Here is a 26,313-nt window from a genome sequence, read left to right on the forward strand (position 1 = left end):
TTGTATAACAATAATATCACATAAGAGATGGGAGGGAATGGAGCTGTATTAAAACAAAGTTTCTGTATACTATTGAAATTAAGCTAATATTAGTCTAAGGTAGATTACATTTTTTAGAAAGATTTTATTTATTTATTTGAGAGAGAACAAGAGAGAGCCCAGGCAGGCAGAGGGAGAAACAGGCTCCACACTGAGCAGAGAGCCCGATGTAGGGCTCAATCTCAGGACCCTGGGATCAGGACCTGAGCCAAAGGCAGACACTTTACCAACGGAGCCACCCAGGCACCCCTAATCTAGATCACTTTAAATTAGGATGCTAGTTATCATACCCAAGGCAACCACTAAGAAAGTAACTTTAAGAAAAAAGAGGCACAGTGTGACCCTGGTGTCTGAGCAAGGGTGGAATAAGGGAAGCTGACCTTGCAGTTTCCTCGATCCTCTTCCCTTGAAGCCAGCTTGAACTCCATCTCCTCTAATGGTCCAGTGAATGGAGGCTAGGCCAGGGAGCCCAGGAAAGCAGCAATGGAGTGGAGACCACAGAAGAGGTTGTAGGGCAGTGTGCATTCAGCTCCTGGGCATCCGCGTGTCCCAGCCCACCACAGATCCTCCAAGCACACAGCTCTGGCTCTTGCCCAGCACCAAGGACCTCTGCAGGGCTTTGACCCAGACGATAGTAGAGACCCGCCAGATGTGCTACACACACATGCAGGTGCCTGGTGAAATATTTAAAAATACAAAAAGGAATTTAAGTGGTACACTGGAAAGTATCTATTTAACACCATAGAAGGAAGTAATGGAGGAACAGAGGGATAAAAAAGGCATACAGAAAACAAACAACAAATGGCAGGTATAAATCCTACCTCCAGTAGTACATTGAATGTAAATAATTAAATGCTCTGATCCAAATTGCAGAAACAGGTAGAATGGATTAATAAAAAAAAAAAAAGACCCATGGTCCAATTATATGCAGTTTATAAAAGACCCCTTAAATTTTTTAAAAAATAGGTTAAAAATAAAACGATAGAAAAAAAATGTAATACAACTAGTACCCAAAAAGAGCTGGAGAAGCTATACCAGTAAAAGACAAAACAGACTTTAAGGAAAACTTGCCACTAGATAGGAGAGACATTTTATAATGATGAAGGGATTGACTTAGCAGAAACAAATAATTATAAGCTATAAACACCTAATAATCGAGTTCCAAATATATGAAACTAAAATTGACACAATTGGAGGTAGAAACAGAAAATTCAACAAGAGTTGTAGAGTTCAATACTCTGCTTTCAAAAATTGATAGAAAAACTAGAAAGAAAATCAGCAAGAATATATACAGCTTAAAAAACATCATCAACCCATTTGACCTAACACCCATTAACAGCAGAATATAAATTCTTTTCAACCACACTTGGAACATTCTCCAGGATAGATCGTATGTTAAGCCATGAAATAAGTTAATAATTAATTAACTAATTAATTAATTAAAAAGGATTTAAGTCATACAAATGGGGTTAAATTAGAAATCGAAAACAGAAAGAAGCTACAGTAATCAAGACTGTGTGGTACTGGCAAAAGAATAGACAAATAGATCGAAGAAGCAGAATGGAGTCCAGAAATAGACCCACACAAATATAATCAACTGAGATTTGACAAAGAAACAAGAGCAATTCAATAGAGAAAATAGAATCTTTTCCAAAAATAGGGTTGGAACAACTAGATATCCAAATGAAAAAAAAAAAAAAAGAATCCAGACAGACTATACACCTTTCACAAAAATTAACTTAAGGAGAAAATATTTGCAAAACACACATCCAATAAGGAACTTGCATCTAAAATATACAAAGAACTGGGGTGCCTGGGTGGCTTAGTCGTTAAGCGTCTGCCTTCGGCTCAGGTCATGATCTCAGGGTCTTGGGATCGAGCCCCGCATTGGGCTCTCTGCTCGGCGGAAAGCCTGCTTCTCCCTCTCCCACTCCCCCTGCTTGTGTTCCCTCTCTCACTGTGTCTCTCTCTGTCAAATAAATAAATAAAATCTTTAAAAATATACATATATACAAAGAACTCTTTAAACTCATCAATAAGAAAACAACCCAATTAAGAAATAAGAAAAAAACTGATCAGATATCAAATAAGATATACACATGGCAAATGAGCATATGAAAAGATGCTCCACATCATATGTGATTTGGGAATTGCAAATTAAAACAACACTACATACCTCTTAGAATGGTGAAAATCCAGAGCACCGAAATACCAAATGCTGGTAAGGATATGTATGGGTCAAGAGGAACTCTCATTCACTGCTGGTGAGAATGCAAAAAAATGCTACAGCCCCATTGGAAGACAGTTTGACAGCTTGACAGTTTCTTAAAAAACGAAACATTGGCCTACCATATGATCCAATAATTGAATTCCTTGGTATTTACCCAAATGAGTTGAAATCTTACCTCCACACAAAAACCTATACACAAAGGTTTAGTCATAACTTACTATAACTTGGAAGTTACCAAAATATCCTTCAATAGGTGAAGGAATAAACAAACTGTAGTATATTAATATAGTGGAATATTATCTTGTGATTAAAAGAAATAAGACATGGAGAAGCCTTAAGTGAATATTACTAAGTGAAAGAAGCCTGCCTAAAAAGACTACATACCACATGATTCCAACTATATGAGTGCTGAGAATTGAACTAAGTTACTCCATGGTATGGCTGCCTTAGCAACCATTTTGTTTGGCCAAGTGGCCTTCAGGGGCCTGAATTAGCCCCTCATGGAAGCACATGCCCCAGGTAACAGCATGTGGTGTTACAAGTCACAAGTAAATGTAAGTGCCTGAAACAGCTTCCCCAGTAGCCCTGGGGATAGTCCTGATAGAGTCTCCCTTGCCTGTCAGGGCCCTCCCCTTGTCTACCCCTGAGATGAGACACAATGTATCTTATCAAAACCCTGATGTTTTGGTGTGAATTGACCAATCTGACTATAATCTGGGAACCCCAAAGTACTCCACCTCTGGACCTTAATATAAGCATGTGCCCCAGAACCTGTCACTCTCCGCCTGTACTCTGCCTTGACCACTCCATGTGGCCCCTCAAGGTATGCTGTGCACTTCCTCCATGACCTATGAGTAATGCACTTCTCTATTTGAATTCCCTTTTGGTCTTTTGTTGAGCCAGGGCCCACCATTTGACACTCTGGGACTATTCTTAACAAATGTTAATTTTACAAAGTCACAACAAAGATCCTGGAAAAAGCAAAATTACTGAGACAGTAAAAAGAAAAGTGTCTTCCAGGAATTTGGAAGGAGAAGGCTGTAGCATGGGATATGTTAGAAGAGTAAAACTATTTTTATGACACTCTAATGATAGATGTATTTGTAAAAACCCAGAGGATATCTGAAACTAATGTAACATTGTATGTCAACTATACTTCAATTAAAAAAAAAAAAAAAACAGAGGGCATACAACACAAAGTGAACCCTAATATAAACTATGGAACTTAGTTAATAATAATGCATCAATATTGGCTCATCAAGTGTAACAAATGTATCACACTAATACAAGATGTTAATAACAGGGAAAACTGTGTAGGAAGGGTGAGGAGGTGACAGGTAGAGGAGATATGTGGGAACTGTACTTTCAGCTCAATTTTCTGTAAACCTAAAACTGCTCTAAAAAATAAACTGTATTTCTCTTCTCCTGCTGGGTTTAGGCTTTATTTGCTGTTCTTTCTCCAACTCCTTTAGGTGAGGGTTAGGTTTTGTATTTGACACCTTTCTTGTTTCTTGAGAAAGGCTTTTGCCTTTGCTATGCACTTTCCTCTTAGGACTGCCTTTGCTGCATCCCAAAGATTTTGAACGGTTATGTTTTCATTTTCATTTGTTTCCATGAATTTTTTAAATTCTTCTTTAATTTCCTGGTTGACCCTTCATTCTTTAGTAGGATGCTCTTTAGCTTCCATGTATTTGAGTTCTTTCTGACTTTCCTCTTGTGATTGAGGAGGAGAAGAGAAATAATAAAGATCAGAACAGAAATCAATGAAATAGAAACCAAAATAACAGTAGAACGGATCAATGAAACTAGGAGATGGTTCTTTGAAAGAATTAACAAGATTGATAAATCCCTGGCCAGACTTCTCAAAGAGAAAAGAGAAAGGACCCAAATAAATAAAATCATGAATGAAAGAGGAGAGATCACAACCAACACCAAAGAAATACAAACAATTATAAGAACATATTATGAGCAACTATTTGCCAGCAAATTAGATAATCTGAAAGAAAAGGATGCGTTCCTAGAGTTGTATCAACTACCAAAACTGAACCAGGAAGAAATGGAAAACCTGAACAGACCTATAACCACTAAGGAAATTGGAGCAATAATCAAAAATCTCCCAACAAACAAAAGCCCAGGGCCAGATGGCTGCCTAGGGGAATTCTACCAAACATTTAAAGAAGAATTAATACCTATTCTTCTGAAACTGTTCCAAAAAATAGAAATGGAAGGAAAACTTTCAGACTCATTTCATGAGGCCACCATTAACTTGATCCCAAACCCAGACAAAGATCCCATCAAAAAGGAGAATTACAGACCAATATCCCTGATGAACATGGATGCAAAAATTCTCACCAAAATACTAGCCAATAGGATCCAACAGTACATTAAAAGGATTATTCACAACGACCAAGTGGGATTCATTCCTGGGCTGCAAGGTTGGTTCAACATTTGTAAATCAATCAATGTGATACAATACATTAATAAAAGAAACAACAAGAACAATATGATCCTCTCAATAGATGCAGAAAAAGCATTTGACAAAGTACAGCATCCTTTCTTGATCAAAACTCTTCAGAGTATAGGGATAGAGGGTACATACCTCAATATCATAAAAGCCATCTATGAAAAACACACAGCAAATATCATTCTCAATGGGGAAAAAATGAGAGCTTTCCCCCTAAGGTCAGGAACATGGCAGGGATGTCCACTATCACCACTGCTATTCAACATAGTATTAGACGTCCTAGCCACAGCAATCAGACAACAAAAAGAAATCAAGGGCATCCAAATCGGCAAAGAAGAAGTCAAACTCTCACTCTTTGCAGATGATATGATACTTTACATGGAAAACCCAAAAGACTCCACCCCAAAACTGCTAGAACTCACACAGGAATTCAGTAAAGTGGCAGGATAGAAAATCAATGCACAGAAATCAGTGGCATTCCTATACACCAACAACAAGACAGAAGAGAGACAAATCAAGGAGTCGATCCCATTTACAATTGCACCCAAAACCATAAGATACCTAGGAATAAATCTAACCAAGCAGGCAAAGAATCTGTACTCAGAATACACTATAAAATACTCATGAAAGAAATTTAGGAAGACACAAAGAAATGGAAAAACGTTCCATGCACATGGATTGGAAGAACAAATATTGTGAAGATGTCAATGCTACCTAGAGCAATCTACACATTCAGAGCAATCCCTATCAAAATGCCATCTACTTTTTCAAAGAAGTGGAACAAATAATCCTAAAATTTGTATGGAACCAGAAAAGACCCCGAATAGCCAGAGGAATGTTGAAAAAGAAAAGCAAAGCTGGTGGCATCACAATTGCGGACTTCAAGCTCTATTACAAAGCTGTCATCATCAAGACAGTATGGTACTGGCACAAAAACAGACACACAGATCAATGGAACAGAATAGAGAGCCCAGAAATGGACCCTCAACTCCATGGTCAACTCATCTTCGACAAAGCAAGAAAGAATGTCCAATGGAAAAAAGACAGTCTCTTCAATAAATGGTGTTGGGAAAATTGGACAGCCACATGCAGAAGAATGAAACTGGACCATTTCCTTACACCACACACAAAAATAGACTCCAAATGGTTGAAAGACCTAAACGTGAGACAGGAGTCCTTCAGAATCCTAAAGGAGAACACAGGCAGCAACCTCTTCGACCTCAGCCACAGCAACTTCTTCCTAGAAACATCACCAAAGGTAAGGGAAGCAAGGGCAAAAATGAACTATTGGGACTTGATCCAGATAAAAACCTTTTGTACAGCAGAAGAAACAGTCCACAAAACCAAAAGACAACCGACAGAATGGGAGAAGATATTTGCAAATATCATATCAGATAAAGGGCTAGTATCCAGAATCTATAAAGAACTTAACAAACTCAGCACCCAAAGAACAACTAATCCAATCAAGAAATGGGCAGAAGACACGAACAGACATTTTTCCAAAGAAGACATCCAAATGGCCAACAGACACATGAAAAAGTGCTCAACATCCCTCGGCATCAGGGAAATCCAAATCAAAACCTCAATGAGATACCACCTCACACCCGTCAGAATGGCTAAAATTAACAAGTCAGGAAACGACAGATGTTGGCGGGGCTGCGGAGAAAGGGGAACCCTCTTACACTGTTGGTGGGAATGCAAGCTGGTGCAGCCACTCTGGAAAACAGTATGGAGGTTCCTCAAAAAGTTGAAAATAGAGCTACCTTACGACCCAGCAATTGCACTACTGGGTATTTACCCCAAAGATACAAATGTAGGGATCCGAAGGGGTAGGTGCACCCCGATGTTTATAGCAGCAATGTCCACAATAGCCAAACTGTGGAAAAAGCCAAGATGGATGTCCATTGACAGATGAATGGATAAAGAAGATGTAGTGTATACACACACACACACACACACACACACTGGAATATGGATCTTGCCATTTGCAATGACGTGGATGGAACTGGAGGGTATTATGCTGAGCGAATAAGTCAATCAGAGAAAGACATGTATCATATGATCTCACTGATATGAGGAACTCTTAATCTCAGGAAACAAACTGAGGGTTGCTGGAGTGGTGGGGGGTAGGAGGGATGGGGTGGCCGGGTGATAGACATTGGGGAGGGTATGTGCTATGGTGAGCACTGTGAATTTTGTAAAACTGTTGAATCACAGACCTGTACCTCTGAAACAAATAATACATTATATGTTAAAAAAAGAAGAAGAAGAAGAAGAAAAAGATAGCAGGAGGGGAAAATGAAGGGGGGAAATTGGAGGGGGAGACCAACCGTGAGAGACTATGGACTCTGAGAAACAAACTGAGGGTTCTAGAGGGGAGGGGGTGGGGGGATGGGTTAGCCTGGTGATGGGTATTAAAAAGGGCACGTACTGAATGGAGCACTGGGTGTTATATGCAAACAATGAATCATGGAACAGTACATCAAAAACTAATGATGTAATGTATGGTGATTAACATAACATAATAAAATAAAAAATAAACTGTATTAATTAAAAATAAAGTACAGCAAAATCACTGGGTAGAAGATCCATATACAAAAATCACTTGTATTTCTATATATGAACAAAATTAAGAATATAATTTCATTCACCATAACACTAAAAAGAATAAAATATTTAAGAATAAACTCTATAAAAGTGCAAAACATACACTGAAAACTATAAAATTTTGCTGAAGTAAATTAAAGACGATGTAAATAAATAAATAGAGAGGCATTTTGTATTGATGAATTAGAAGAGTCAATACTGTTAAGATGGCAATTCTCTCCCAAATTCATTTATAGGTTCAACAAAATTCCTATCAAAATTCTGTAATGTGACAGAGATGCTAATAATCACTACAATGACAGCCATATTACAATATTTAAATGTATCAAATTAACATGTTGCATACCTTAAATTTAAACAATATTATATGTCAAATATATATCAATAAAAAAAACTGCTGGTGGGCTTTTTTTTTTTTCCAGAACTTGACAAACAGGGGCACCTGGGTGGCTCTGTCAGTTTAGCCTCCCACTCTTGGTTTCAACTCAAGTCATGATCTCGTGGATCATGGGATCAAGCCCCACCACTGGCTCTGCACTCAGTTGGGAGTCTGCTCAAGATTCTCTCTCCCTCTTCCCCCCACCCCCCGAGTAAATAAATAAATAAATCTTAAAAAAAAAAGAAATTGACAAATCCTAAAATATGTATGAAAATGCAAAACACCTAAAATAGTCAAAGTAATTTTGAAAAATAAGAACCAAGTTGGAGGACTTTCACTTCCTAATCTGAAAACCTATTATAAAAGATAGAATAATCAAGATAGTCTGGTACTGGTATATAGACATATAATTATATAAATTATAATAACAGAATTGAGAGCCCCAAAATAAAGCTTTCTATTTTAGTCAACTGAATTTTTTTTTACAAAGATGCCAAAGCAATTCATTGAGTGAAAGGATAGTCTGTTCAACAAATGGTGCTGGGACCATTAGATATCCACATACAAAAAGATTGACTTAGACCTTCATCTCAGACCATACACAAAAATAAACTCAAAATGGACCATATATTTGAATGTAGGGATTAAAATAATAAAACATTTAGAAGAATATATAGAAGAAAATCTTCAAGACCTTGTGTTAGACAAAGACCAAAAGCATGGTTCATAAAAGAAAAAAATTGTTAAAATGGACCTCACCAAAGATTAAACCTTTTGTACTTCAAAGGTACCATTAACGAAATGAAAAGACAAACAATAAAGAGCAAACAAATATTTTCAAAACACATACCCAATAAGAACTTGTACCCAGAATTTACAAAGAACGTTTGCAACTCAATAAGAAGGTAGTCCATCAAAACTGAACAGACATGTGGACAGACATTTACAAAAGAAGATCCATGAATGGTTAATGTAAAAATGGCACAAAGATACTCGTTAATATTAATTATTAAGGAAATGCAAATTAAAATCACAATGAGATATCATTTCACACCTATCAGAATAGCTATAATAAATCAGGCAGGCAGTTACAAGCATTGGCAAGGATGTAGATAAACAGGAACCCTCCTACATTGCTGATGAAAATGTAAAATAATATATTCATTTTGGAAAACAGTTTGGTCATTTCTCAAAATGTTAAACATTAAACTACCATTTTACCCAGGAATTCTACTCCTAAACCCAAGAGAAATGAAAATATATATCTGCACAAGGACTTGCACAAAAATGTTTACAGCAACATCATTTATAATAACCAAAACTTGGAAACAATTTAAGTGTCCTTCAACTGGTACGTAGGGAAAAAAGTGGTACATCCATACAATGAAATACTATTTACCAATAAAGAAGACAACCTACCGACACACGGTCCATCATGGATGGGCCTCAAAAACATTATGCTAAATGAAATGCTAAACCAAAAAACTATGTATCATATGACTCTGTTTATATGAAATGTCTAGAAAAGACAAATTTAAAGAGATACAGAGTAGATTAGTGCTTTTCTGTATATAAAAGCCATTGAATTGTACACTTGAAATGGATGAATTTTATAATATGTAAAACATACCTCAATAAAATTTAAAAAAAAACAAAGTATGGTAACATGATATGTGAAGGATTAGTTGGTATTTTCCCTTATCCCTCCTGGCTTCCTATTGGTCCTCTCAAATATAACTATGTGCAGAAAAAAAGTATGTTTTGCTTCAAGTGATTTCAAAGGTGAAGGGGAAAAAATGGATGCCAAATTCTTCATTTTTAAGCTTCAAAGACCCTTTCCAGACAGAAAATATTTTAAAGGAGAAAAAGTGATCTGAACAAGCCCCCATTAAATAAGGAATCTTCTGAGCAGAAAGGAAGAGACTTCGGAGGGGAAAAAGAGAGTTATACACACTGTAGTGGACATGCCTCTTGTAAGGTGACCAGCTCCACAACTTTCTGTGTTTTCATACTGAAAGTCTGCATCCTGGAAGCTCTTTCATTCTTAGGCAAATATGGAGATTTGGTCACCCTACTTTTAGTTCACACCTTCTGAGTCATATCCTGGGGGATTGGTGCAGGGGTGTTGGTGGGAAACCAAGAATAAAAGAAACATGTGTCCTGGTTTCTACTTGGGATTTCTGAAAGACAGGAGCCTACTGCACCCTCAAGGAGATAGGAAAGGGTGGGGAACTAGACATGGTAATGTGACATACTTAGGAGTGAAAAGAGACCTACACACCATCCCAGGACACCTATGGTACATGTAGGGTGCAGAAGGGGGTCTAGAAGTTCCTTTGGGCCCCACATGGCATGGAAGCTAACTCATGGTTATCTTTGTGGATGTCCAAAATTGGGATGAAGAGAGGCGTATCCAAGAGGGCCTATGTGGACCATCCTCAAAAGAGAAGTGGTAAGAATGGGCTCAAGGAATCGCTAGTGCTATGAAGCAGAGTAGATGCCAAGATAAGGCCACATTCTACCCAGGTTGCTGTTTGAGAAAGCATCATTCTTCGCTTTTGCCATGAATCTGATAGGATAAATTATATAGAAAGTAAGGGTCCACTTTGGAAGTGAACAAATCAAGACCTGGATGAGATCAGGCCTCTCACATACCACCCACAGTGGCAGATGCATAAGCCCTTAAAGTTGAAAAATCCACCCAGGGAAAAGTATAGCAAGAAAAGACTGAATCGGCAAGGGGGTGGGGGCTCTTGAATATAATATAAATTTTCAAAATTAAATACTGAAAAATAACTGAATTTATTTTTACCTCGAAATGACTAAACTAAGATTTCTGCCTCAGGCAAAATAAGAACTTTGAGACAGAAATCAAAGTGAATTATATAGATAGTAAAGGAATGGACATTTGAGGAACTTCTAAAGCAAGAGCTCTGCCTTCCACTGAGGTTCTCAAACTTTAACTTTCAGAGAATGTGGCAGAACAGTTGGCCTGTAATTTGCATGAAGATAAGTGCTAGCAGTCATTGACTCCCTGTGTATCATTTGCAGTTAAATCTAAAAGTGCCAGCACCATCACTAGTAATGAAGTACCAGAGAGTGAGACGCACCGGGAAACAGCTCATTGCATGTACAAGAAGATTTAATGAGGAGACCTGGGAACTCATTATATACTCATTTTAATAATTTACAGACTGGGAACAAAGGTTTACCTCTACAAACAGTGATTTTAAAATTAGAGATCTTTCAACAATCTTGCCCCTGAACTTTGGATTCTGGCTAAGTAATGTCTGTTCAGGTTTTCAGATTAATATGAGCAGAGAAACACTGTTTCAATGCATTATTCTAAGTTTTCTTGAATTTAGTGAAAACTGGAAAACGTGTTCTGTTTTGTTTCTCTTATTAATATACCGTCTAAGTGACCATTCTTACGCAAGGAAATGGTATAGGCTTGCTTTCAATATGTTTTACTCAGTATTAAGCGTGTTTTCTGATCCTGTTCAGTTTAAAACATTTAAACATACCAAATTATGTTACTTAATCCTATCTTGTTTCTCAGACACTGACAGAGTTACATTATTTAGCCAGTAGGTATAACATTAAAATACACGGTATTTTTATACACGTGAGTGGAAAAATATTGGCAAATAATCCAATGTAATTATCATTTGTGATCTCATATTTTGGCTTGGGCCAAAAATCCACAACTGTGACACAACGGCATGTACTTCAAACAAGGATTGTATTTCTACAGAAAAAAAATGGAGGATAATTATTTGAAACTAAAAACTTAAAAAACGTTTCCACTACTGGCTCTGTTGTGTTACATGTTGGCAAAATCCCCCACAAAATGCATAAGGAAAAAATGTCTGCCACAAAAAACAATACATAAATACTAAGAAAAATATCAATATTCTTTATGAAAAATATATCACATTACACCGATAATGTAAGAAAGATAGAAACATGGATAATGAGAAGACTAAATAAAGAAAAACACTGAGAGGAAAGAAAGAGTTGGAAAGAATGAAATAGAGAAGAAAGGATGGGGGAAGAAAGAAGATCTAATTTATCCTTTTGCTGTTCATTAAATTGTACTATTCAAATCTCAAGAGTTCTTTCAAAGTAGAAGTTTTTATTTTGATCTATAGTAATGTTTTAAGGGAAATGAATTTATAAAGACCACCTTTTATATAAAATAAATACAGTTTGTCCGGATCATATGAGGTGGTACTTACAATTAGACTTATAAGGACAAAGATGGTAAATGGAAAGGGGATATAACAAACTAGTAAATGCACTTTTCAGTTTTGAAATTGGTCTTGAAAGTCTTCACTGCGTTGAAAAAAATGGGACAATGTCCAGTTTGGCTTCAATATCATCCTCCTCTAAGTCTTTGGTATAACCATATTTGGTATAATTATATTTTATTGTATGAGTTAGGACTACATACAAATCAACTTATAAGAAACCTGGGTGGCCTTTAAAAATATAGTCATCTCTTTTCTTGCATCAGAGGAAAACTGAGGTAGACATCAGTTCTGTGGCTTTCCTCCATTAAGGTTCCTAACAGTCACAAGATGGCTTCTAGAGCATTGGCGAAACACCTGCAACCAGGGCAACAGGAAGAGGAGAATGGCAGTGCTGCCTTGCATGTTTCTTTTGCCAGAGAATCAAGAAAATTTATGAAAATTCTCCAGATCCATGGGTAGGAAGAACGGTTGGGTCAGCCAGCCAACAGTTGTCAGCAATAGTTTTTAAAGATCTGTTTTTAATTCTTTGTCCTAAGATCCTAATTATGAAGTAAATCAAGTTCAAGAGCTCCATAATAAATTATAAGAAGTTTTTATTTCAAAAGAACTAAGTATTCAAGGAAGTAGGTTAACCTTTAGGTTCCTACTTTGTAGTGTACCCAAAATGCCAATCATACCTAGTGTTGCAAACCTCTTTCTAGGAGAACTTGCTTTCCTTCAACATCTGTGTCTACCAGGAAAATATCTACTGGCAAAATAAACAGTGTTAAATTCCAACCAACTCACCTAGAAAATTAAATCAATTCCCTTGCTGATTAACAATGTTATTAGAAGATCAAAACCCAGTATTATATATGAATATACCAAGTTCTACCAGGTGGCAACTTAGAAATCCCTTTACAGAAAAGAATACTGAAATATATTTTTTTCTGGACCAAAGTAGCATCATTTTTTAAGTGGAGAATAGTGCCAAAGTGTGGCTCCCTAAGTATTTTGAATATTTATCCTCTAGTTTTATTTCATTTCTTTTTTGTGTTTTACAATATTTCCACATGACTAGCATTCTAGAAGATAACTCAGCATTGCAATCATTTTTCTTCTTCTCCACTGCCTTCACATACAGATTTCTCAGGGAGAAAGTTCATAAAATAGATTTAGAAATGTTGGAACCTATCTTCCAGGCCTAACAAGAAAGGAGCAAAGCAATTGGATCATATTAAATGCGTCTTCCAGGAAATTATTAGACAAGTTAGCTAAAACGAATTAATGACTAGTATTAGAGTTTCTCTAGTTGTCTGTAGACGAACTTCAGGCCTCTCTCTATGACTGTCTCTGTTTCTGGCTGACTATTCTGATGGAGGCAGAGCCTGGCCAATGAGGCCTTGTTCTTCACCTTAGAGGTGTTTTGTAGAAAGAGTGAGTCCACTGAATTCAGGGAAATCCATGGGCCTCACAGGGCTGTATGCTCACACCATGTTTACGATTATCTCGATTTTTAAAGAATGGCTCATATTGAAAAAGTCATGAGTTTGTTCTTGCCTCCAGAGACAGGCAAAGGCAGAATAGTCTTTATGGCTCTGTGTCTGTGGCCAGGGAAGGTCACACACATAAACTAGGAAACTATTTTTGATAACTTGGACCAGGAAAGACCAGCTGAGCCCTCTGTAAGCTATTTAAAACCTGCTCTGGATTCTCAGGCAGCACCAGATCTTCTGATTACATGTTTACAAGCCAGTCCTTAAAGATCTGTGTGGCTCTTCACTCCACAGCCAGGACACCTAATGCTATTCACCTTTAAAGTGAAATCCAGATACTAATGGAATAATCTCCATAAATATCTGTGCATGTAGATGAGTGCAGTTAATCCTATTTTAGAGACCAGCCAATAAGCTCTTTGTCTAGTGTCATCAGGAGGATCCACATTAAATCTGAGTTCAAATCTTTCATTTTTCCAACTTAGTCAAAATGCTCAGCATAAGCTTGATGTCCTGGAAATAGTCTTTGAAGAAATATAAGATATATCCTGAGGAGCATGAGAAGGCAGTGGTTAAGTTCATATACTCCAGAATCAGACTGGCTATGACCCTTGGCAGTTTCCTTGCTCTTCCTGTGCCTTAGTTTCCCTATTTTAAAATGGGGCTGATAGTAATAAGCACAGAATAGATTTGCTGTTAGTACAGAATGAGTTTAGTGTTTGTAAAATGGTGAGAACAACTCTCTGGAACACTGTGAATACATCACAAGTATTAGCCATCATTAGCACAGAGCAAGAGAGCATGTTCTCCAAAATTACTTATTTCCCAAAAATAATTCAAATAATTTCTCTCTAAACAAAGAAAATTGGTGTTGCTCTTCTGTGATACCAATGATCTATTTCTTTTATCTTGCTCTGGAATAAAGGTGTCCCTATCAATTGTGAAATAGTGGGTGTAAAAATTTGTAACTGCAAATATTGCAAAAGTCTGTAAGTAACTTTTATTTCTCCACAACTGAAATTAATTTTATTCTAAAGCCCCTAATTTGCTTCTTTGGTGAAAAGTTCATTCTTGCCAATTCAAGGTAACTTAGTCACTTTCAGTTTAAAACTCAATCTCTTACGACTCTCAACTCTCTCTTCTCCTTTGCCCCCTTATACCCTTGTGTAAAGTTTTTTTTTTTTTAAGATTTAAAAGGGGGCGGGTAGGGGCAGAGGGAGAGGGTGAGAGAATCTCAAGCAAACTCCATGCTGATTGCAGAGGCCGATGCAGGGATCAATCCCATGACCCCAAGATCATGACCTGATATGAAACCAAGAGTTGGATGCTCACCCAACTGTGCCCCCCAGGCTCTCGCCCCAAGTTTTTGAGATTTTATAAGTTCCTGAGAGATTTGTCTTGTCCCTGTGGGAGAGGAAGGGTGTTCTGAACTCTCTTAGGTATGACTGCAGTTAGGGTTAAAGCTTGGGCTACTTGACCTTGGGCATTACCTCTATCTCCACTGTCTCCCATATTGTCCTCAGCTGGTGTAACATGGAGTCTGTTGCCTTAGCATGGCTAGTCCACCCTGCAGACCCTACCACAGGCTCCATCACATTAGCCCTCGGCTCCTTTCTCAGATCTTAGTTCCTAACCAAAAAGATTTGGGCATGGGGGTGAACTAGCTAGCTCATGCTCTTTTTCACTCCAACATGCCACACCACCATTGTTATCAAAGCCACCTCTTTTTGGTGCTAGATGACATTAGTCATCTATTGCTGCATAACTCATTACCCCAACACTTAGAGGTTTAAAACAACAAATATGTATTATCTCACTCTCTGTTGGTCAGGAATTCAAGAGCAACTTAGCTGGGTGGTTGTTGATCAGGGTCTCTCATGAAGCTGCCATCGAGATGTCAGTAGGGCTGCAGTTATCTGAAAGTTTGGCTGGGGCTAGCAGACTCACTTCCAAGGTCACTCATGTCACTGTTGGCAGCAGGCCTCCGTCCTCACTGGCTATCAGCCAAAGACTTCTGTTCCTCACCAGGTAGGCTTCTCCATAGAGATTCTGAAGATTCCTCAGGACATGGCAGCCAGCTACCCCAGAGCAAGTGATCTGAGAGAGAGAACAACAATTTTATGTAAAAGACTAATGCATTTTACTTGTAAAACAATGTTACGTGAGACTCAATGGTTTATGTGGCTTCTAAAGCAATTAAGGGAAGTTTGATACCTAGAATTGAAGAGATGATAATCCTGCTCTATGATTATTCTCATTTGTTATTTAAATAGCTGCCAGACATCGTGAATTCGAAGCCGTGAGATTGAATCTGCAAAAATGGGGATAACAACAACAAACTTTAAATCACAAAAATCAAATTTTGCCATATAATTATGGTACTTGAACAGGAAATTGATATGAGTGTTATTTTAAACTCAATCACACACAAAATAACATTGTTTCTATAAGGCTTTTGAGAATTTTTTTTTTTAATGCACACAGGAAAAAAATAGAGGTAAATATCCTAATATATCAGCCTTCTTCCAGGACTAAAATAGAAAAAAATGTTGATCGGGCAAATGGCATTACCCTCATCTTCAAAATAGTATCAGTAGAAATATTCAGGAAAACTGAAGAGAGCATTTTATTTTATTGCGATTAGTTCCTCTTAATTGAAAATAATTTACAAATGCAATAGGGAAAGTACAGGAAGAAAGGACCAAATATGGACGATTCTTTTATTTAATGAAACAATCATGCAGATCAATATTAAACAGATACATGTTGTTTAAAATAATAAGAACCTGCAATAGAAGAAGTATGAATTTAGACACATTTACATAGCATCTCATTTCAGAAATAATATATTCTAGCATTTTCACCATTATTGATTTAGCAGACATTTAATCTTTATTGGGAACGTGGACCATCCTCACAAAGCTGTGTTGTTGTTGTTTTATAGCTTCCTGCTCTGGTAGCAATTCTTCAGCTACATCAGATAAAGAAGCCTTTGATAGCAATTATAAATCAATGATTTTCATCAAAACAAAATGAAATGTAATTGAAAGAATACTGAAAGTAAATGAGACATATCCCATAGGGGAAATATTATACATAGATCACATGGAGACATGATCATTGGTATCTAAAACAAAATAGATGAATAGTTCAGATATTAAAACCCATAAAAAGATATCTGCATATTTCTCTGACGAAACAGAAAACAGCATCTGGGTTAATGACCTAAAGCAACTTAAACTACCTCTGAGGTTGTACAATGAAACTGAATAAAAGGAGATGATTTCAGACGGCATCTTTGTCAGAATTTTGGTTAAAGGGAAGGAGCACTCGTGAGTCATCAAACCCCATGTGTGTGTCAGGATTGTGACCACTCGTTGCCCTAACCAGCATCTGCTTAAGGAGATTTGGTTCAAGGCAACACAAGTAATCAAATCTCATGCTAGAGAGCGTTCAGGCTATAAGCCTAGAAGACATCATCCAGCTGTGTGACAGTCCGAATGCAGCAGGTTACTGGTGTGATTTAAGAGATGTGTGGTGGGGGGTGAAGAATAGAAAGAGATGCTTGCACCAACAATTCCCTCAGCCAGTTCTGAGCTTTCTCACTTCCCCTCCCCCAAATACCTCTGTTGCTAGAGCCACTGTTCCAGGTAAATCTTTCACCTAATACGTTTTAGGGCAGTCAAAAACTAAGACTAACAAAGAAACAGGACCGGGCAGAAGATAACAAGGACACACAATCCAAACGTTAGCCAATTCTCCCTCATAACTAAGGCTAGTTTTGCCACTTTTAAAATGCAAATGTATGTCAGGTAATAATGATAATCATAAAAGCTCACCTTTATTGAATGTGTACTATGAGCTAGACACTGTACTAAGTGCTTTGCTGTCATTTATTCATTTATTCGATTACTAAGTGCCCAATACTATTCTTTGTACATGGGTTATGGTAATGAAGAAAGTAGATACGATCCAGGCTTTCCTGGATATAATGTATATACTAGAGGGGAGAAGGCAAACAAGCTGATAAACAATATATCAACAGGTGGTAAAGGCTATGTGGAAAGTAAAAGGAAAGATGGTTAGAAAACAATGTCACTATCTCATTTAATATTCAGAGCAAACCTAAGAAGTACAAGTGAGAAAACATGAGGTTCTGAGAGGTTAAGCAACTAGACCAAAGTCACACAGTATTTTTTTGACAATGGGTTAACAAAATTCTTTAATAAAATTTTTAAAAATGACAATTTCAGAATTTTCTCGGCTTGAATTGTTTTCCTTCTCCACCTCCAAAGAAAATGCAAAATTATCAGCACCTACACACATGTACACTCAAACTATAGCCACATTCTCTACACAGGACTTCATTAGAGCTTAAATTGCTGGAAAATAAGACAATTCCAAGAAGTGATTGTAGGGATGATTTTTTTTTTTTCTTTGAAAAATAGGGGACAGACAGTGAAGCTATTTAGATAAAACTATTTTCTGTGGTTGTCAAAAGTTTCTTAAAGGCCTCATTTCAACTAAAAGCAGATCCAAATCCAAGTTCTCCCTACCTTCCCCTTGCTAAGAGTCTTTAGGGATACATTTTCTTCCTGCTCCTAAGGGAAATAATTGGATTTCCTAATATTCTCATTTTCTATGAACACTTGAAATTTGAGGCAGATGTGTCCAAATCAATGTGAACTTGACTCTTAACCATTGTGTGGCTTTTCTGGTTATTTTTATTTAATTGTGAACAGCAAAAAAGAAAGGGAGAGGCAATACTGTACCTCTTAGAATTTCTAAGAAAGGACAAATCATAGTGTGGTGCCCCCACTGCCAGTCATAAAAACCTCCCAATGCTAGCTGTAGGGTACCTAGCATTCTTTGCTTGTCCCTACATAGTCCTTACCATGCTGTATTTTCAATTCTCTATTGTCTAACCATTCCATTGGGCCATGAACTACTTGATGGAAGGGGTTCTCTCACATTCATGTTTATATTCACAATATCTAACACAGTCCCAAGACCAAAGTTGGATGAATAAATTATCAATTAAGTTAGAATTCGGGATAAACCATTTTTGAAGCAGACAGCCCAAGTAATCTTTGTTCCAGGTGTTCTTTCCTACAGCCCAGAATACTCAGAGAGCATAGGTTGAGAGCAGAGTCAGAAATCTAAGGTTAGATTCTCAGTCACGGAACTTGTTAGTTGTATGCCCATGGCCCTTTACTCAGCTTCTCCAAGCCTCAGTTTCTTTATCTGCAAAATAAAGATAATAAAAGCACCTATATTTTTGCTGATGTATTAGATATGATAATTTATGTTAATTCTTAGCAATAAACCTAATATTTTGTAATTGCTTCATACATCTTAGCTATTATTATTATTATTGGTACTTGATACAAGCTTATAATTAGAGCTTCTTGCCCTAACTAGTTTAAGTCAAGAACTTTTTAACCAATAATTCTCCATAATAAAGGCATGGTTACCCACTCATTCTTTCTGTTGAAATCCTCCTTATCCTTTGAGGCACTGAAGACCAAACAGTTCTTGCAGACCCTAAGGTGAGAAGGCTAAAATGGAAATTATAAGTTGGTAGGTTGACCTTTTGGGGTAGGAATTCTCAGAGCATCGCTTAAGAAGGTGCCTATTCTACTTGCTATATGATTAAGAAGGAATACAGGGTGCTAATTCAAGAGTGATCCATTCATGCGTTTCAAACGTCTATGCATGACTAGCTGCATAACTGTTCAGAAGCAGAGTTAAATCCTAGGACACAGTTTCCCTGGGGGTGTGTTTGCTCTGTCTTGTGCTCTGAGGAATTCAGTAGCCCTAGTTTATCTTTGATGGCATCAACGTATTGTCCTCTCATAAAAATATAAAAATTTTCAGCATGATGAAATTAAAATGACATCATATGGTTCAGACACTTTAATAGCTTCACTGAGTTCAGTTTTTAAAGTGTTTATGTTTCTGTTATTTTTATGAGGTGTTTTTGTTCTCTTTCTAATGCAGTATACAAATAATCTCATCCTTAGAGTTTCCTCCCTTCTCATTTACTGTTCATGTCCAATAATGATATTGATGCTGGTTGCCCCTGGATACCCTTACTTCTACACATTGTCCTTCTACAGTTTTCTGCAAAATCACTGTGTATAAAGAATTTTGAAACAAAACAAAGTAGTTTCAAAATTGTGTCTCCGTGACATTTGACTAGCTGAAACAAAACAAAACAAAACAAAAACCCAGACAATGAAACAGGTGCCATCTAATATTGTGTTCTTAACAAAGATGATGAGAAGGAAAGAAACCACAAGATGCTGAAGCAAAATTGGGCAAACCCGTGTGGTAAGGCTCCTAACCCTCCTGTACTGACCATTTCCTATTCACCTCATTAGTAAAGGAGGGATTCTTCACCCTAAATAGTGTGAGATGGCTGAACACATGACACCAAACACTGGAGAGATAAGAATGATAGCAATTCATTAGTCATGTAACTCACACCCCAGGGGAGGAGGACACCATATGCCCTGCAGGGTCACATGGGGATTACGCTCAGGAGCAGAGTGAGCCAACAAGAGCTATGGAAGTCAGGCTTTGTAGTAACAAGTGGATGAGGTGCCTTCGGCTTCACACTGGAGGATGTGATTGGCTTGTTTGAAAAATTTTGCAGACTAACATGGAAGTAAAATTCATTAGGTTGATGAGTAGGTGTGGTGCAGCTGGTCCAGCTGAGAAGGGAACTAGCCGTCTTACCCCTCTATACTACTGAGTCCACAAATCCCTGAGAATTCTCTGTAATATTCCAATACTTAGCTTTTGGAATAAAGTTAAGTGAGTCATCTTATTTTGTCGTAGAAATGAGTGGTGGGAGAAACTGGTTCAATGGGGACACTAACCAAGATGAGTCACACCGGATTGAAGAATGGATCAGCAGCCTGATGGTACTCACTCTTCACAACTATTTTATGATTACCAAAGCAGGGAGTGAACCTGTGTTCACCGAATCCACCTACTGTTCCTCTGGAACACACATTTTCTCTGAATCTCCGAGCCACTTTGCAACTACCTTGGGGCCATGAAACCAAGATTCAGCCCATGGAATGTGGGCAAAAGTTACAAATGCCACTTCCAGAACCATGTGAGATCCTCTACCTTCTCTTCCCTTTCCCTAATGACCATAAAAGTCACAGGTTGAAGATGATAGCCTCACAAGATAAAAGGAGTTTAGTCCCTGAATGACTATGGTCCTCTTCCCCACAATATCCTCATTGGACTAGAACATAAGTGAACTATTATAAACTTTTATTATATTAAATCTCCAAGGTTTGAGAATTACTTCTTAGAGCAGATAGCTTATCCTATAGATAAGCCCAGTACAGAACATTAAGAAAACATAAGATATGAGAGCACAGCCTAGGTATTGTTACAAATACTGGAGACCATTTCCTCTGCGTAATCCCTTTCTCAGAGTATGCCATGTGCTGTAGAAAACATCTTTAAATTGTATCACAGAAAAGAAAATCAACTCCTCTTAGGGACAGTGGAAAGAGAATCAAGAATTAAATATAATAGAGGAAAGATAAGTTCTGAACAATACTACCTAAACAAGAGAAAGGTGAAAAGAAGTGGGAAGACAGTCTACTATGTTAATAAATAAAATAAGAACTAAAAACAAAATGATAAGAGAAGAATAGCAGAATAAACAAGAGATTATAAGAATTTAATTGTGGGCCAAAACAGCATCATCACAGATAAAGCAAATAAATTAGAAACAGAATAGACAGGGATGAAAATTGAATTACTGAAATAGACAAAAAATTTGAATAAGTCACCAGTAAAATCAATCACTAGATTAAAAGAAATAAGAAAGGGGTGGTGGGTATTGAAACAATCAAATGTAAACAAATAGGTAAGGAGCATAAATACCCGTAATTCAACAGAAGGCCTCCTGACCCTAGAGAATTTAACAAATGCAACTAAAAGCCTTCAAAGAACTACTGCCAACAAATAACCCTCAAATAAAGACTGATTTCAGCACACTGAACACATATGAGTAACACTAATCAAGCCATAGCTTAGTACAATCATTATATTTTAAAAATAGAGAACACAGAAGAAAAAAGGGGGAAGAGAGAAAGAGAAACAAAGAAAGGAAAAGTTAGGAAAAGAAGAAATTCTTTAAGCCTCAGGCAGAAAACAAAAAAAAATCTCTGAAAAGGAAAAAGAAAAAAAAATGTGGGACAGCATGACCCAAGCCAAAACATAGGGGAGAAATATATGAAGAAAATTTCTAAAGGAAAAAAAACCCCATATAGCCCAAGGAGATTACACTCAACCAAGATGTCAGAACATCAAACAGACCATACAAATTTGAAGGAATTCTAGGAATGTAGAAGTCCTGGGTTCTTACTGGGAGAAAAGAAGAAGAAGGAGGAGGAGGTGAAGCAAAAAAAAAAAAAAAAAAATCAAATTACTGAACTCAGAAATGGAAAATCCATGTCAAGAGCCTGGGATGGGATGGGATGAAATCCACATAACTCCGGAATAAATACTAAACTAATGTGGTCAAAAAGCAATGGCAGGCAAAACATTAGAAGTAATATACAGTCTGACCGTGCGAAACAGAGTTCCACTAACCAGGGGGGATGCAGGCACCAATGTGAAAGGAGACAAGTGGGAGTTAGGACCCAGGGCTCTGGGCTCAGATCTGAATTCTAGCCTTGCTGCTTTCTTAGTAGTGTGGCCCTGGGCAATTAAGTGAGTTTTTCTTAGCTTAGTTTTCTCATTTTAAAAATGGGGATGATATCTCTACCTCATGGGTTTGTTTTAGGGATGATGTGATTTAATACACTTAAGGCATTTAGGATAGTGCTTGGCACGTTGTAATCACTCAATAAGTGTTAGCTATTGTTAGTAATGACCTCATTTCCCATAGCAAGGACTTCAATCGATACTGCTTAAAATGGAAATAAGTAATTTTTAAGAATGACTCCAACTTCTTAATGTGTTTTATTATCTTTTGTAAGCTTAGAGAGATCTTTTAGAATACAATATCCCAGCAATTTCATTTCTCTTGAACGCAAATAAATTTAAATTTAATATTGTAATTTGGACTATAGTCTCATTAAAAAGTTGCTTTCACCAATTTATATACCTATGCTTCCATCTGTATATATATATGTGTAGAAAGACATCTGGGCTGAAGTTATTTTTATACAGTGGGATTGGCAGTAATTTTTTTAACTTTTTTTTTAACTTTTTGCATTATTTAACTTCTTTATATTGATCCTGTGTTATTAAAATAAAAATAATATTACATGAGAACAAGGAAATTGTTTCTTGAGCCCCTTAAATTAGGTATCTTTGGGTATTATATACTTAGGTATATTTAGTGTTGAAATATTAAGGAATTTTATACGACCAAACACCATGCCCTTGGCAAAATTAATTGGTTGATAGCCAATAGATCTTTTGTTCACCTCTTTACCCTAGTAGAGCTTTCCAAGAGCTTGTTATCATATTTGTTTTTGTCTTTTAAAGAAATCTTCTTTAAAGGGCTTTATTAGAAAAGCAATGTAAACTCTTGGAAAATTTCAAACAAAAAGGTATGGAGAAAAGTAAATCCTATCACTGACAATCCCCTTATCCTCATTTCCATTGCAACAAGTTACTATATCGTTTCAGAATTTTTCTAGGCATGTACAAGTATGTACATGTGTGTGTAGAAAACATGTGTCAGCTCACTATTTTTTACATATAGAATATAAAACTACACATATTGTTTGCCTTAAGTCAGGTTCCCCGGGAAACAGACTCAGAGACGGAGATTTGCATGCAGGAGGTTCACAGCTGAGTGATCTCAGGAACAGCCCCAGTGGGAGAGTAACGGAAACAGATTGGGCAGAGGGAGAAGTTGGAACTCTGATGCTAAGAGGATTGGTATCCAGGCCACTTTGGCAACCGCAATGATTCTACACAATTTTATCGTAATCTAACCTACCCTGCCTTTGATACCAGAATTTACTTGCATATTAGATTAATATTCAATTCCATTAATGATGCAATGCGTAAACAAACAGGTCACCGTTCAGATCCTGTGCCAGAGATAAAAATCCACAAGAATAAAAACCTTGTATCTTTTCTTTTCAATCTTCTGTTTATGTATTACAGTTTTAGATAAGTTGACCAATAAAAACACACTACGTATTAGTTATTGCTACAGTAACACTACATAACAAACCAAACCAAATTCCACGGCTTACAAAAACAAGCACTTACTCAAGCCCAAAGATCTACAGGTCAACTGCATTTCATCTGTTTAAACTGGGCTCAGCTAGATGGCTCTGCTTCTGGCTTGGGTTCAGTCTATAAGATAAGTTCAGGTTTGTTCTACATGTTTGATCTACCCAACGCGCGCTCCCTTCATGGCACATAACTGAATGTCAGGACCAAGCCAAATTAAGAACCAAGCACATTTAAAGCTTCCACTCACATCATGACTACCAACATTCCATTGGTCAAGGCAAGTCACAAGACCAAGCCCAATATCCTGAGATTGCTGAAGTATACTCCACCTACAGTGTGATGGGGAGGGGAGTGAGTACTTGCTGAACAACTGCACAAATTACCACAGACTAGTTACTCAACATTATAGCTGCCATTCACAGCTCTTTGATGTCATTGGTTGTTTGAAAACATTCACTCAAACATTTTTTTAAATTTGCGAAAAATTTGATTGGAAATATCCTTTCCAAAATAAGAAAATGATGTATGAGTAATTTAAAAATACAGTATAAATAAAAATTGCCCATAATAACATGAACAACAAATCATTACTCTTAAGTTTGGTGCAATTATATACCCATAAGTAAATCTATTCTATATCTATGTTTATATATTATATTTTATAGCATGTCTCAGTTACCATTAAGTTATGAGCATTTTATTAGGTCATTAAATATTTTTCATAAACATGGACTGTGTAATATTCCATCACATATTGATACCCTAATTTTTTCAGTTATACCCATCATTGGGCATCAATACGCATAAATCTTTGTGCCCCTCTGATTTTTTTCGTTAGTACTTATTGTCTTCTCACTCCTTACTCTCTGTTCCAGCCACGCTTGTCTCCTTGCTTTTCCTCAAAATTCCAGGCGCCTTCCAGCTTGAGGTACACTGCGTTTGTTGTTTTCTAAGTCTGGAATACTCTTCCCCGAGATATCTCCCCTGATTTCATCTCTTACCTCATTGAAGCATTTTCTCAAATGTCACCTTCCCTATAAAACCTCTTGTGACCCCTCCCCACACTTGAAACTGTAACCCAAGCTTTGTCCTTTTTCTCATTCCCTTCATCCCGCTTAAAAAAAAAAATAATACTTAACATATTCTAATACCCTAAATAATTTACTTATTTGTTATATTCACTATTTGTCTCTTTCTTTCTACTAAAATGTAAGTTCTATGAAAACAAAGATTTTAATCTATTTTTTCACTTAGGGATCCCCAGTGCCTAGAAAAGTGTCTGGCATACAGTTAGCACTCAATAGAGATTATAAATTATTAAACATCTAGAATTAAAGGTCATATACTTTTTAAAGATTTTATTTATTTATTTTTGCAAGAGAGAGAGAGAGAGCATGATCACTGGATCTTGATCCCAGGACTCTGGGATCATGACCTGAGCCGAAGGCAGATGCTTAACCAATTTAAATTTAGCTATGGTCAAAATTGGTCTAAGAGTAGGCATTTTAAATGAAAATAATGTAGGTCACATCTTATTCACTATACTTATATGGTTTCTGCATCCAAATAAAACTCTTATGTAAAAATTACTTTCTATTCACAATTCATTCTTCTTGAAAGTCAATTGATAATTATTCATACATAAATGCCTTCAAATTTTGTTACCAGAAAAATCAATCCTGCTTTTGTCTAGTTGAACATGTTTTTAGCATGGCTAGGTCATTAAAATCCAACATCTTCTACTCTTCACATAATTTAAGAACAGAGATAAAACTAAAAACCTTTAATAGAGTCTCACATAAACTTTCTCAAACCTCTTAAACATTCACTGAAGAGGTAATAGTCAAGTATTCAGAGGAATTTGCTTTCAGTGTTTAGAGTAGATAAGTAAATGAGGCTTAGTGTTTTATTTAGGAAATTACTAATTTCCTACCTCCTTAGTGCTCTCTCTTTTCCAAATTTCCTTATCTTCCTCAGATATGTTACTCCTATTCTTAATATAGTTCTTACCTTTGAGATTTTTGTGGTGCACATTCTTATTTTTTGTCCATTTTCTCTACTTAACAGGGACTCTAAAACTGCTCTACCCAACTGTCATTATCTTAAAGACTCATTTTCAAACTGACTTTTCATTAAATACCCACAAGAAAATCAGGAATTACTGATTTTTTTACATGTGTTTCTATTAATCTTCAGTATATAATCTTTCAAGAGCAAACTTGTAAGAAGAAATAACTTAGAACTGTTGTTAATAAAAGGGAATAAAACATTATCTTCTTAGAGCTTGAACCTAAGGGACAAGGGAATATATGTGTTGTTGGTTTTTTTTTTTATTTCAATCCAAGCTGCCTTTACATTATCCTTGTACAGGAAACATTTTATTTCAAATGAACAATGATGCCTATGTCAACAGTGAACACTGACATTTTTCCAACTGCGGCTCTCTGACAGATTCATTCCTACTGAAATAGCAGTAGTGGGGAACAGACTAGGGGATATCTTGCTTGTTAATAACTTTTCTAAAACGGTCTTTAGGGAAAGTGATGTTGACTTCCATTCTGCCCCAGCTAGCTGTGGAACAAGAAGAAACTGGCTCTGATTGCAGCCAGAAAGATTTACTACTATGGAAGTTT

At 36.8% G+C, this 26,313-nt stretch overlaps 1 long non-coding RNA gene across 1 annotated transcript in view; it reads right to left on the bottom strand.

Moving 5' to 3' along the window:
• Positions 1–1,988: 1,988 nt before the first annotated feature.
• Positions 1,989–26,313, bottom strand: part of LOC113922831 — a 41,735-nt gene continuing 17,410 nt past the window's right edge. Inside the window, exons 2-4 of the long non-coding RNA XR_003520086.1 lie at positions 15,265–15,544; positions 2,216–2,300; positions 1,989–2,008 (exon numbers count right to left, since the gene is read on the bottom strand). This is a non-coding gene — a long non-coding RNA (uncharacterized LOC113922831). The remainder of the gene's footprint in view (positions 2,009–2,215; positions 2,301–15,264; positions 15,545–26,313) is intronic.

The sequence above is a fragment of the Zalophus californianus genome, chromosome 4 (assembly GCF_009762305.2).
Source record: "Zalophus californianus isolate mZalCal1 chromosome 4, mZalCal1.pri.v2, whole genome shotgun sequence".
NCBI lineage: Eukaryota > Metazoa > Chordata > Mammalia > Carnivora > Otariidae > Zalophus > Zalophus californianus.